Raw genomic sequence first — 9,807 nt, forward strand, 5'->3', positions numbered from 1 at the left:
TGCTTTATGTTCCGTAATCCAAATTATTTCTGATTCTGGGCTCCTACTCTACTATAATGACAGAAAATTAAATCCCAGTGATTTTCTAGGCTTATTGCCTTTCTGGTGGTTGAGTCAAAGCTCTGGGGGCTGATGTAAGTACAGCTACTAAGGGGTTTCCATAATGGTTCTGGAGGTTCTCTGCTATTTTCCTGCTGTAACTGTGGGATCAGAAAACTAAGGCTTCTGGCTATGCCTGGGGAGCCGGCTCTCCAGGAGGCAGAGAAAGTCTCTTCCGGGCTACTCCACATGCCCATTTCCTCTTTGGGTTCTTGCTGCCCCTGCTGAGGCTCTGTCTGGGGAGTGGGCCCAGGGAGCTTTGCTCTTGAGTTTCAAGAACTTTTCCTGCTGTCAACACATCCTGATCAGTTTTGAGACTTTTTCCTCAGAGACCTCTGGGATCATCTATGAGCCGGGGGACTCATAGGTGTTCCTTGTCTTCTTTTGGATTCCTTTAGAAATAGACTCCAAGAGCAGAATTTGAGCACAGGCAATTTATTTGGAGGTGATCCTAGGAAGCACTCAAGGGAAATGAGGAAGTGGGACAGAAAAGAGAAGGCAGCCAATGCAGGGTGGGTAATGACCAGGTCACTGCCATGGGTGCCTGGAACTCCAGCTCTGGGAGGCTGCATGGAACACACCTCAGAGTCGTGCTATCCCCATTGGTAGGTGGAGGAAGCTGGGGCATCTCTCCATCAACTCCCATAGGTTGTGGGTTCTTTCATGTCCTGTGGCCAAAAAAGCCCTCAGATACGGAACTGCAGGTGCCTGCAGTAAAAAGTTACAGGTATCTTTTGCTAGGGGAGGTGAATGCAGAGGGGATACAGGCAGGGCACCATCCACTCCATCCTCTCTTCCCTGGGTGATGTATCCAGGTCTACAGGTTGTTTGAGGGGAAGGAGAGAAAACCTCTGCTAACTTGTTAAAAATATCCTCCTGTGCACTGGCTTCCTTCAAGGCTGCTTTCCCCACCAGCAGTGCTCTCATGCCTGTTTTAGGGAGTCTCCTGGATAGAGTTCTGTAGGCTGGATGGGGAGCAGTGCAAAGACGAACTGGACTGAGCCTCAGCCCTACATGACTCAGACAAGGAAGAAATAAGACTGCATTAAGATAGCACTTTTATGTGAGGCAAAATGTCAGTGGGGAGCAAGACAGCTGGGGACCCTCAGAGAACGGAGGCAGCATCTCTGCTGGGATTCTGGAAAGTGTCAGGGAGATGCTGGCTTGTGAAAGTGAGGTGGGATTTGCAAGGTGGTGGAGGAGAGTGAGGGCATCCTGGCAGGAGGCACAGGAAAAGCGAAGGAGCTGCCGCTTGCGAGTCAGGGAGGACAGGACTGCAAGGAGCGAGGCCTGACCAGGAACTAGGAGAGGAGCCTTCAACAGGCAGGCAGGCTGGGCCTAGCTCCACCCTACTGAGCCCTCAGGCACTTCCTCCTGTGGAGGCCACCAGGAGAGCCGGTCTAGCCACCAGTGCGGTCTTGGCTTCAGGGCAGCTCAACCCAGCAGTGCCAGCTGCCAGGAGCTCCAGTTAGAAGCCACTACCCTCATTAGCTAGCATGGGATCAGCTGCTTTGAGTCTCAGAGCTCCGGATGTCTTAGAGGTTTGTAAATCACCAGATTAAAAAACTAATTGCAGTATTTACCCTAAGCCTGGCTCATTCCTGTCAATGACTGGTTTTGTTTCATTTCTGGTGGGGGCTGCAGAAACTGCAGAGAGGGGCTCAGTAGAATCCTGGGCAAACCTGAGCCTCAAGACGTGGTGGGTGCTCTGCCCTGGGAGAGCCAGGCTCTGACTTCCATGGTGGCTTCAGCTGTGTCTGCCTGGTCTTTGAGTGCCAGGCAATAACATTCACCCTCAAGTGCACTTTCCAGGAGCCTTTGGAGAAGGAGGGAAGAGCATTCGAGGGCACCAGTCAATTGGTTAGGGCCTGACTGGAGCACAGCTTCCCTCAGCCCTACCACACCCTGGGAGGAGGAGGAACAGGCTATAGGGTTGCTGAACAGAAGCGGTGAAGTGGCAAGGCTCAGAGGCCACTAGCTCACTGTAATCCAGCCCTGACCCTGGAGATGCTTACTGACCTAGGTGGCTTTTGGTCAGCATCTCAGCTCTGCCTCATGGTCCTCTACTCCCTCTAGCCCATCCCCACATGCTTCACTCTGGGTCTCCCTCCTGACTTCTCTATCTTCTGCAAACTCCTACAGCCTCCAAGTCTCCTCACAGCCTGGCTCCCTGCCTTTCTTGCTGCCCTGCCAAAAAGGGCTTTCCAAAACACACATTGGCTGCGCCACTCTCCTATTCCCCACTTTCAAGGGCTCCCATTGGCTGAAGAACAAAATTTCTCAGACTGACATCCCAGCTCCCCCACTCTTGAAGGGTTATGGCAAAGTACTTTTGGTGTGAGTTCTGGCTCTACTACTCATCAGCTGTGTGACCTTGGGCAAGGTGTTTAACTTCTCTGCACCTCAATTTCCTTGTCTGTAAAATGTGGATTTAGTCCCTAAATCCTGGTGAGGATTAAATGAGTTAGCACACGGAAAGCATTTAGCACAGCGCATGGCACATAGTAAGTGCTCAGTAAAATGTAGCTGGTATCTATTTCACACTACTCTGCCCCAACGGCTGCCTAATATTTTGACCACCCTTAACTATCTCAATGGCCTGAAGTTCTGTCAAGACTTCCCAGTACGGCTCTTAGTTATCTATTGTGTAGCAAATGACCACAAACTTAGCATCTTAAAACAATGAATACTTATTATCTCACAATTTCCGTGATCAGGGGTCTGAGCGTGGTTCTCACAAGGCTGCAATCCAGGTATCAGTCAAGGCTGTGGTTTTACCTGAGGCTCAGCTGGGGAAGGATCTGCTTCCAAGCTCATGTAGTTGTTGACAGAACTGTTTCTTGTGGCTGTAGGACCAAGGACCTCACTTTCTTGCTGGCTGCTGGAGGTCCTTGCAGGCTGTTAGCTGGAGGCTACCCGTGGTTCTCCAGGCTGCCTGAGCTCCTTGCCATGTGAGGTTCCCCAACATGGTTGCTTGCTTCCTCAAAGCCAGTAAGGGAGACAGAAGCTCTAGTAACAGCGTTACAGTATTGTGTAGATACTTCTGTCTCACTGGGTTCAGACTCCTTTTGAAGTCCCAGCCTCTACAAGGTGAGGGTTGAGTGTGGGTCAGGGTCAGGGTGTGATCTCAGGTCAGGCATGAGAATAGAGCTCCAGGGACATGCTAGAAAGGGACTGGGCTTTTGTTAGATTGGTAATGAGAACCAATCAGTCGGTTTTCAGAAGCCAGCACAGGCCTTTCCAGGAGCCACAGTGAGCCCAAAGCTATCAAGATCCTGGGTTCTTCTCATGAAATAAGGTAACTACACTTGGGGATGGAGATAATAGCATGAAGGGGACCCAGAGATTGTTTCTTATACTCAGCAAAGCCACTCTGCTTATCTGGGGTAAAGGCAGAAATTGCTATTTATTCAGGTGCTACTTAATCCTACTCCTCTTTTTGGCTCAGAGAAAGGAATGCACAATTCCTGCTAGACCAGGCCTTCATAAATGAAGGCTATGTCTGGGCTTGATCACCACTCCGAATGATGCGATTGCAGAATTTCTCTATGAGAAGGGGGTGGCTGGTCCAGTTTTCCCTGTGGCATGAAAAGAAGCACAGAGTGGGCAGAGCAGTGACCTGTTGGGCAGGGAGCAGAACTGAGTAAGTATTAAGGAGAGTCTGGGCCACATCTTGGACTCTGTTGGGGTGTATGTGTATGCCCATTATATTGTTGAAGAAATTGAGGCTGCGAGAGGCTAAGGGACCTGGGGAAGCTCACATAGTGAATCAGGAAGGACTGTTCCTACGGCTCCTGTCCTGCCTCACTCCTGTGCTCTGATGTCATAGTCTTTAAGCCCTGTATGTGTACTTTGCCTTTTTGTACCATATGTGTGAGGTGAGATTTGGCTGGGAGATCTGTGTGGCCCCAGGACTGAGGAGCATATTCTCCTTCCAGAATTGCAAGATATCTACGCTTTGGGGGAGGGGCTGGAAGCTTCAGGCCCCTGGTGGTTTGGAGGATGGTTTAATCTCCCAGCCCTTATTCCATGCAGGTAGAGGACAGAGCAGGATATGTTTTGGAGAGCCAATAGATGACACACCTGTTAGAAACAAGAGACAGTCCCTAGGCTGGACAGTCTGAGAGATTGTCTGCCCATCTCTGAGGAAGCTGAAACCCAAAGAGCCCAAGTCACACACCACACAGAGTGGGGCTGGGCTACAGCTTGAGGTTCTCTTTCCACTTCTGATGGTCTCTCTGGAGGTCTGGGAACCCAGGAGCACCCCCACGTCCCTGACTTCCACAGAAGGGTCTCCCTGTTGGCTGCTGAAGCCAAGGGAGAGCGTGCTCTGGGTAACACAAGGTCTGGTTAACAGAGAACTGTTGCTTAAGTCACAGATGAATTTAGAGCCCCACAAAATCCTGCTTCCCTGGAAGATAGTTAAACTCTGTGTAAGTGTCAGGGGCTCCTCAGCACTTAGAATGCCACCATCTGTGCCCTGGTGAGGCATGTAGTGCAGTGACGTGTTGGAGAGGAGCCAGCTTCCGTCTTCCTCTCAGGGCTACAGGCTGGGGTCTGGGTTATCTGCACTGGACAATGGGCACACATTCCATCTTGACAGATGTCCATACCAGCACCAGCCACTTCACATGCACACAAAGTCTGCAGTTGCATAATGGCTTTTCCGTGGAGCCAGAGGGAACTGGCTGGAAGCAGCAGGGGTGATTTAGGTGTGTCACAGGAGAATTTGCTTCTTTTTGCCAAAGACCCATCGGGAAGGGAGGAGAGGCAAACCCACCTTCCCAGGAGCCTAGTTCCCAAGGGCTGGGTGCTCCTTACTGCCAGGGAGGAGTCAACAGCCTCTTTGTCTTCCAGAGTGGGAGAGGGAGTTTGCCAAGGAGGGATGAGTTGCCTTTCAGACGCCTCTAACCAGGCTCCTGGAGGAGGAAACAGGATGAGATGAATTGTCCAGGAACAGGGAGGGTGGAGACTCTGCTTTGAGGGTTGGGGTGTGGATTGGTGACCAGAGCAGTTGTTTGAGAGCACTTCACCCCTGGGCACAGGGTGGTGCGCTGCAGGTTGCAGGGGGCAGGGAACCACGGGCCGTGCCATGCAGCCCTTCCTGGAAGCCCAGTCAGGAGCTGCATCGGCTGGGTCCTGATGGGCACAGAGGCTTGCTCCAGGCTGGAACGAGCAGCCTGTTGAAAGCCAGGGCAGGTGAATCCTGAGCCAAGATTCCTGCCTCCTACCCCATTGCAGGGCTCTCCCGAAACCAGGATAGGTTGAGTCCTGGCTCTGTGGTGATCTTGACCATGCCATTAGTTCAGCCTCTGCCCCTTCTGGACCTCAGTGTTCTCACCCATGGAATGAAGGTGTTTAAGGAAAGAAGGAGAGACAGAGGGCAGGGGGAAGAGAGAAGGGAGGTGGGTGATGAGTCTCCTTAGAAGAACCCAAATCCCTCGAGATATTTGTTGGTTCTTGTCTTTTGCCTGTTGGCAGTTTGGGGTGGGAGGGCATACCCTTGCTTATTAATGGAGTGTATCTGTTTTGGGACCCAGGGCTCTGAGTTGAGCATATGGGAGAAGGGGTGGTGGGTGGAGGGTGACTGAAAGTAGGGCTGAAGGCTACGCTGGAGCCATCCCTATCATCTCTGCCTGAATGTCTGACTTCAACAACCTCAAGGGCAATTTTGCAATGAATCTCAGGCACATGGCCTCAAGTGTCCAAATGTAGACACTTTAAGACAGTACCAGGACATGCTTTAAATTATGTATATTACAAGAATATTTACATATTAATTAACAAACTATTTTATTTTATTGGTGGGCTTATGCAACATTTTCAATTAAGAATTCAAGCTGGGTATGGCAGCTGACACCTGTAATTTTGTTTTGGAGGCTGAGATGGGGAAATTGCTTGAGGCCAGGAGTTCAAGACTAGCCTAGGCAATATGGCAAAATCCTGTCTCTGCAAAAAAATTTTTTTTAAATTAGCCAGGCACAGTAGCACACACCTGTATTCATAGCTACTTAAGAGGCTGAGGTAGGAGGACTGCTGAGGCTGCAGTGAGCTATGATTGCACCACTGCACTCTAGCCTAGGCAGCAGCGCAAGATCCCATAAAAAAAAATTTGTTTCAAATATAACATTCTTCCTAATTCATAATAGTAACATATATCCATGCACACTAAAACAAAAACCATTATATGGATTATTGGAAAATAGCATAAGCAGGCTGGGCATGGTGTCTCATGCTTGTAATCCCAGCACTTTGGGAGGCTGAGGCGGGCAGATCGCTTGAAACCAGCCTGGTCAACATGGTGAAAACCTATCTCTACAAAAAATGCAAAAATTAATTGGGTGTGGTGGTGTATGCCTGTAGTTCCAGCTACTTGGGGGGCTGAGGTGGGAGGATTGCTTGCTTGCTCTCAGGAGGTCAAGGCTGCAGTGAGTCAGGACTGTCCCATTACCGGTGATACTAACTTTGATCACTTGGCTAAGGTAGTATCTCCCAGATTTTTTTCACTTTAAAAGTGTATTTTCTTCCCTTTGTTATTTGTGGGGGGTTTTTGGTTTGTTTTTTGTTTTTTCAAGAAAGGGTCTCGCTCTGTTGCCCAGACTGTTCCTATCGGAAATGACACAACTGTCATTTCCAGCTATAATGTCATTACACAACTGTAATCCAGCACTTTGGGAGGCCGAGGCGGGCGGATCACAAGGTCAAGAGATTGAGACCATCCTGGCCAACATTGTGAAACCCTGTCTCTATTAAAAATACAAAAATTAGCTGGGCATGGTGGCACGCACCTGTAGTCCCAGCTACTCGGGAGGCCGAGGCAGGAGAATTGCTTGAACCTGGGAGGCAGAGGTCGCAGTGAGCAGATATCATACCACTGCACTCCAGCCTGGGCGACAGTGTGAGACTGTCTCAAAAAAATTTTTTTTAGTTGATTTTTGTTCGTTGATCTTGTGTTCTGCTACCTTGCTAGACTCACTTCTTATTTGGAGGATTTTTTAAAAAGATTGCTTGTGATTTTCTACATAGACAGTTGTATCATTTCTGATAGTAACAGTTTGATTTTTCCCTTCTCAATCTATTTGCTTTTATTTATTTTTCTTCTTTTATTGCAGTGGTTAGAAATTCCAGCACTATAATTATTTATTTATTTATTTTTGAGACATAGTCTCACTCTGTCACCCAGGCTAGAGTGCAGTGGCACAGTCCACTGTAATCCCAGCACTTTGGGGGGCTGAGATGGGCAGATCGCTTGAGATCAGCCTTGGCAACATTTTATTTATTTTTCTTCTTTTATTGCAGTGGTTAGAAATTCTAGTACTCTCTCTCTCTCTCTCTCTCTATATATATATATATATATATACACACATATATATTTTTTTATGTGGTGTTTATATGGTGAATTATATTGATTGTTCTTTAAATATTGAACCAGTCTTGTATACTTGGAATAAATCACACTTGGTCATGTTGCATAATTATTTTTATACATTGCTGTACTCAGTTTACTAATTTTTGTTGAGGATTTTGGTGTCTAAGTTCATGGGAGATGTTGATTTGTAGTTTTCTTTTCTTGTAATATTGCAGTCTTTTGTTGTTGTTGTTGAGACAGAGTCTCGCTCTGTTGCCCAGGCTGGAATGCAGTGAAACGATCTCAACTCACTGCAACCTCTGCTTCCTGGGTTCAAGCAATTCTTATGCCTCAGCTGGGATTACAGATGTGCCAGTAGCTGGGATTACAGATATGCACCATTACACCTGGCTAATTCTTGTATTTTTAGTAGAGACAGGGTTTTGCCATGCTGGACAGGTGGGTCTCGAATTCTTGGTCTTATGTGATCCACCTGCGTCAGCTTCCCAACGTGCTGGGATTATAGGCGTGAGCCACTGTGCCCAGCCTGCTGTCTGGTTTTTATATCAGGGTAATGCCAGTCTCATAAAGTGAGTTGGAAAGTATTCCCTCCCCTTCTATTATTCTGGAGGATGTTGTGTAAAGTTGGTGTTAAGTTAAAAAGAAAAATTTGGTAGAATTCTCCATTGAAACTACCTATGCCTGGATATTTCTTTTTTAGGAGTTTTAAAATTACAAATTCAATTTCTTCAAGGGTTATAGGACTATTCAGATTACCCATTACATCTTGGTTAAGTTTTAGTAGTTTATGATTTTGGAGGAATTGGTCCATTTCTTCAAGGGAGTACTTTTTTTTTTTTTTAAATACGCGTTTATTTATTGACTTTTCTTTAGTTTAAATACATGACGGGTACAACATCACTTGGATTCCATGTCCAATAGCCTTAGCAGGAAGATTGCTTTGGAATTTGGCACGAACCATGCCACTGTTTCCATGGGCCTTTTTGTCCAAATAGAATTCTGTTTCATCTCCGGCATAAACAGCTTCAATTTTAAGAAGAGCTGTGTGTTCCCTTTGGTTCCGGAGACCCCGTTTATAGCCAGCAAACACGGCCTTGGACCACAGCCTTCCAGACACATTTCCTTTTATAAGTCCTGTTACCAGCAGGCCTCCACAGGAGCCAAGATGGCGGGAAGAGCAAGGGAGTCAAAGTTATCAGCATAAAATTGTGGTATTTCATTTATGATACTGGTGATTCATGTTTTCTCTCTTTACCTTTGTGAGTCTTGTTAGGGGTTTATTGTCTTTTTAAAATTTTTCAAACAAGCAGGCTATGTTTCATTGATTTTTCTCTATTATTTTTTAATTTTTAAATTTCACTGATTTCTAATCTTATCTTTATTATTTCCTCCCTTCTGCCTGCTTTGGGTTTATTTTTCTTTTCTTTTTCTAAAGTTTCTTCAGATGGATGCTTACATTATTGATTCGAGATTTCTTCTCTTTTCTAATGTGAGCCTTCCTTCTCAATCATTTAACTGCATCCCACATATTTTGATATGTTATATTTTCATTTTAATTTAGTTCTATATATATATATGTGTATATGTGTGTATATATGTGTATATATGTGTATCTGTATGTGTGTAAATATACGTGTGTGTGTATATATATAAAATACATATATTTAAAAAAATATATTAAAAAATATATATTTTTAAGACAGGGTCTCACACTATCACCCTATCACCCAGGCTGGAGTACAGTGGTGCAATCTTGGCTCACTGCAACTTGCACCTCCTGGGCTCAAGTGATCCTCCCACCTCAGCCTCCTGATTAGCTGGGACTATAGGCATATGCCACCACACCTGGTTACTTTTTGTACTTTTTTTACATGCAACCCAGGATGGCTTTGAATGTGGCCCAATACAGATTCATAAACTTTCTTAAAACATTATGAGATTTTCTTGTGATTTTTTTTTAAGCTCATCAGCTATCATTAGTGCTAGTGTATTTTATGTGTGGCCCAAGACAATTATTCTTCTTCCAATGTGGCCCAGGGAAGCCAAAATATTAGACACCCCTGGATATGGTCTGTCTTGGTGCATGTACCATGAACACTTACAAATAATATATATTCTGCTCTTGTTAGGTGGAGTGTTCTATATATGTCAATTTGATTCTGTTGGTTGATTGTATGGTTCAGCTCTTTTATATTCTTGCTAAGTTTAACAAATGCTGAGAGTGGGGTGCTAAGGTTCCCAACTCTAATTGTGGGGTTTTCAATTTCTCCTTTCAGATCACTTACGTATTTTGAGGGTCTGTTATTTGGTATTTACACATTGAACATTGCCATATCTTT

Source organism: Papio anubis, chromosome 2 (assembly GCF_008728515.1).
Source record: "Papio anubis isolate 15944 chromosome 2, Panubis1.0, whole genome shotgun sequence".
NCBI lineage: Eukaryota > Metazoa > Chordata > Mammalia > Primates > Cercopithecidae > Papio > Papio anubis.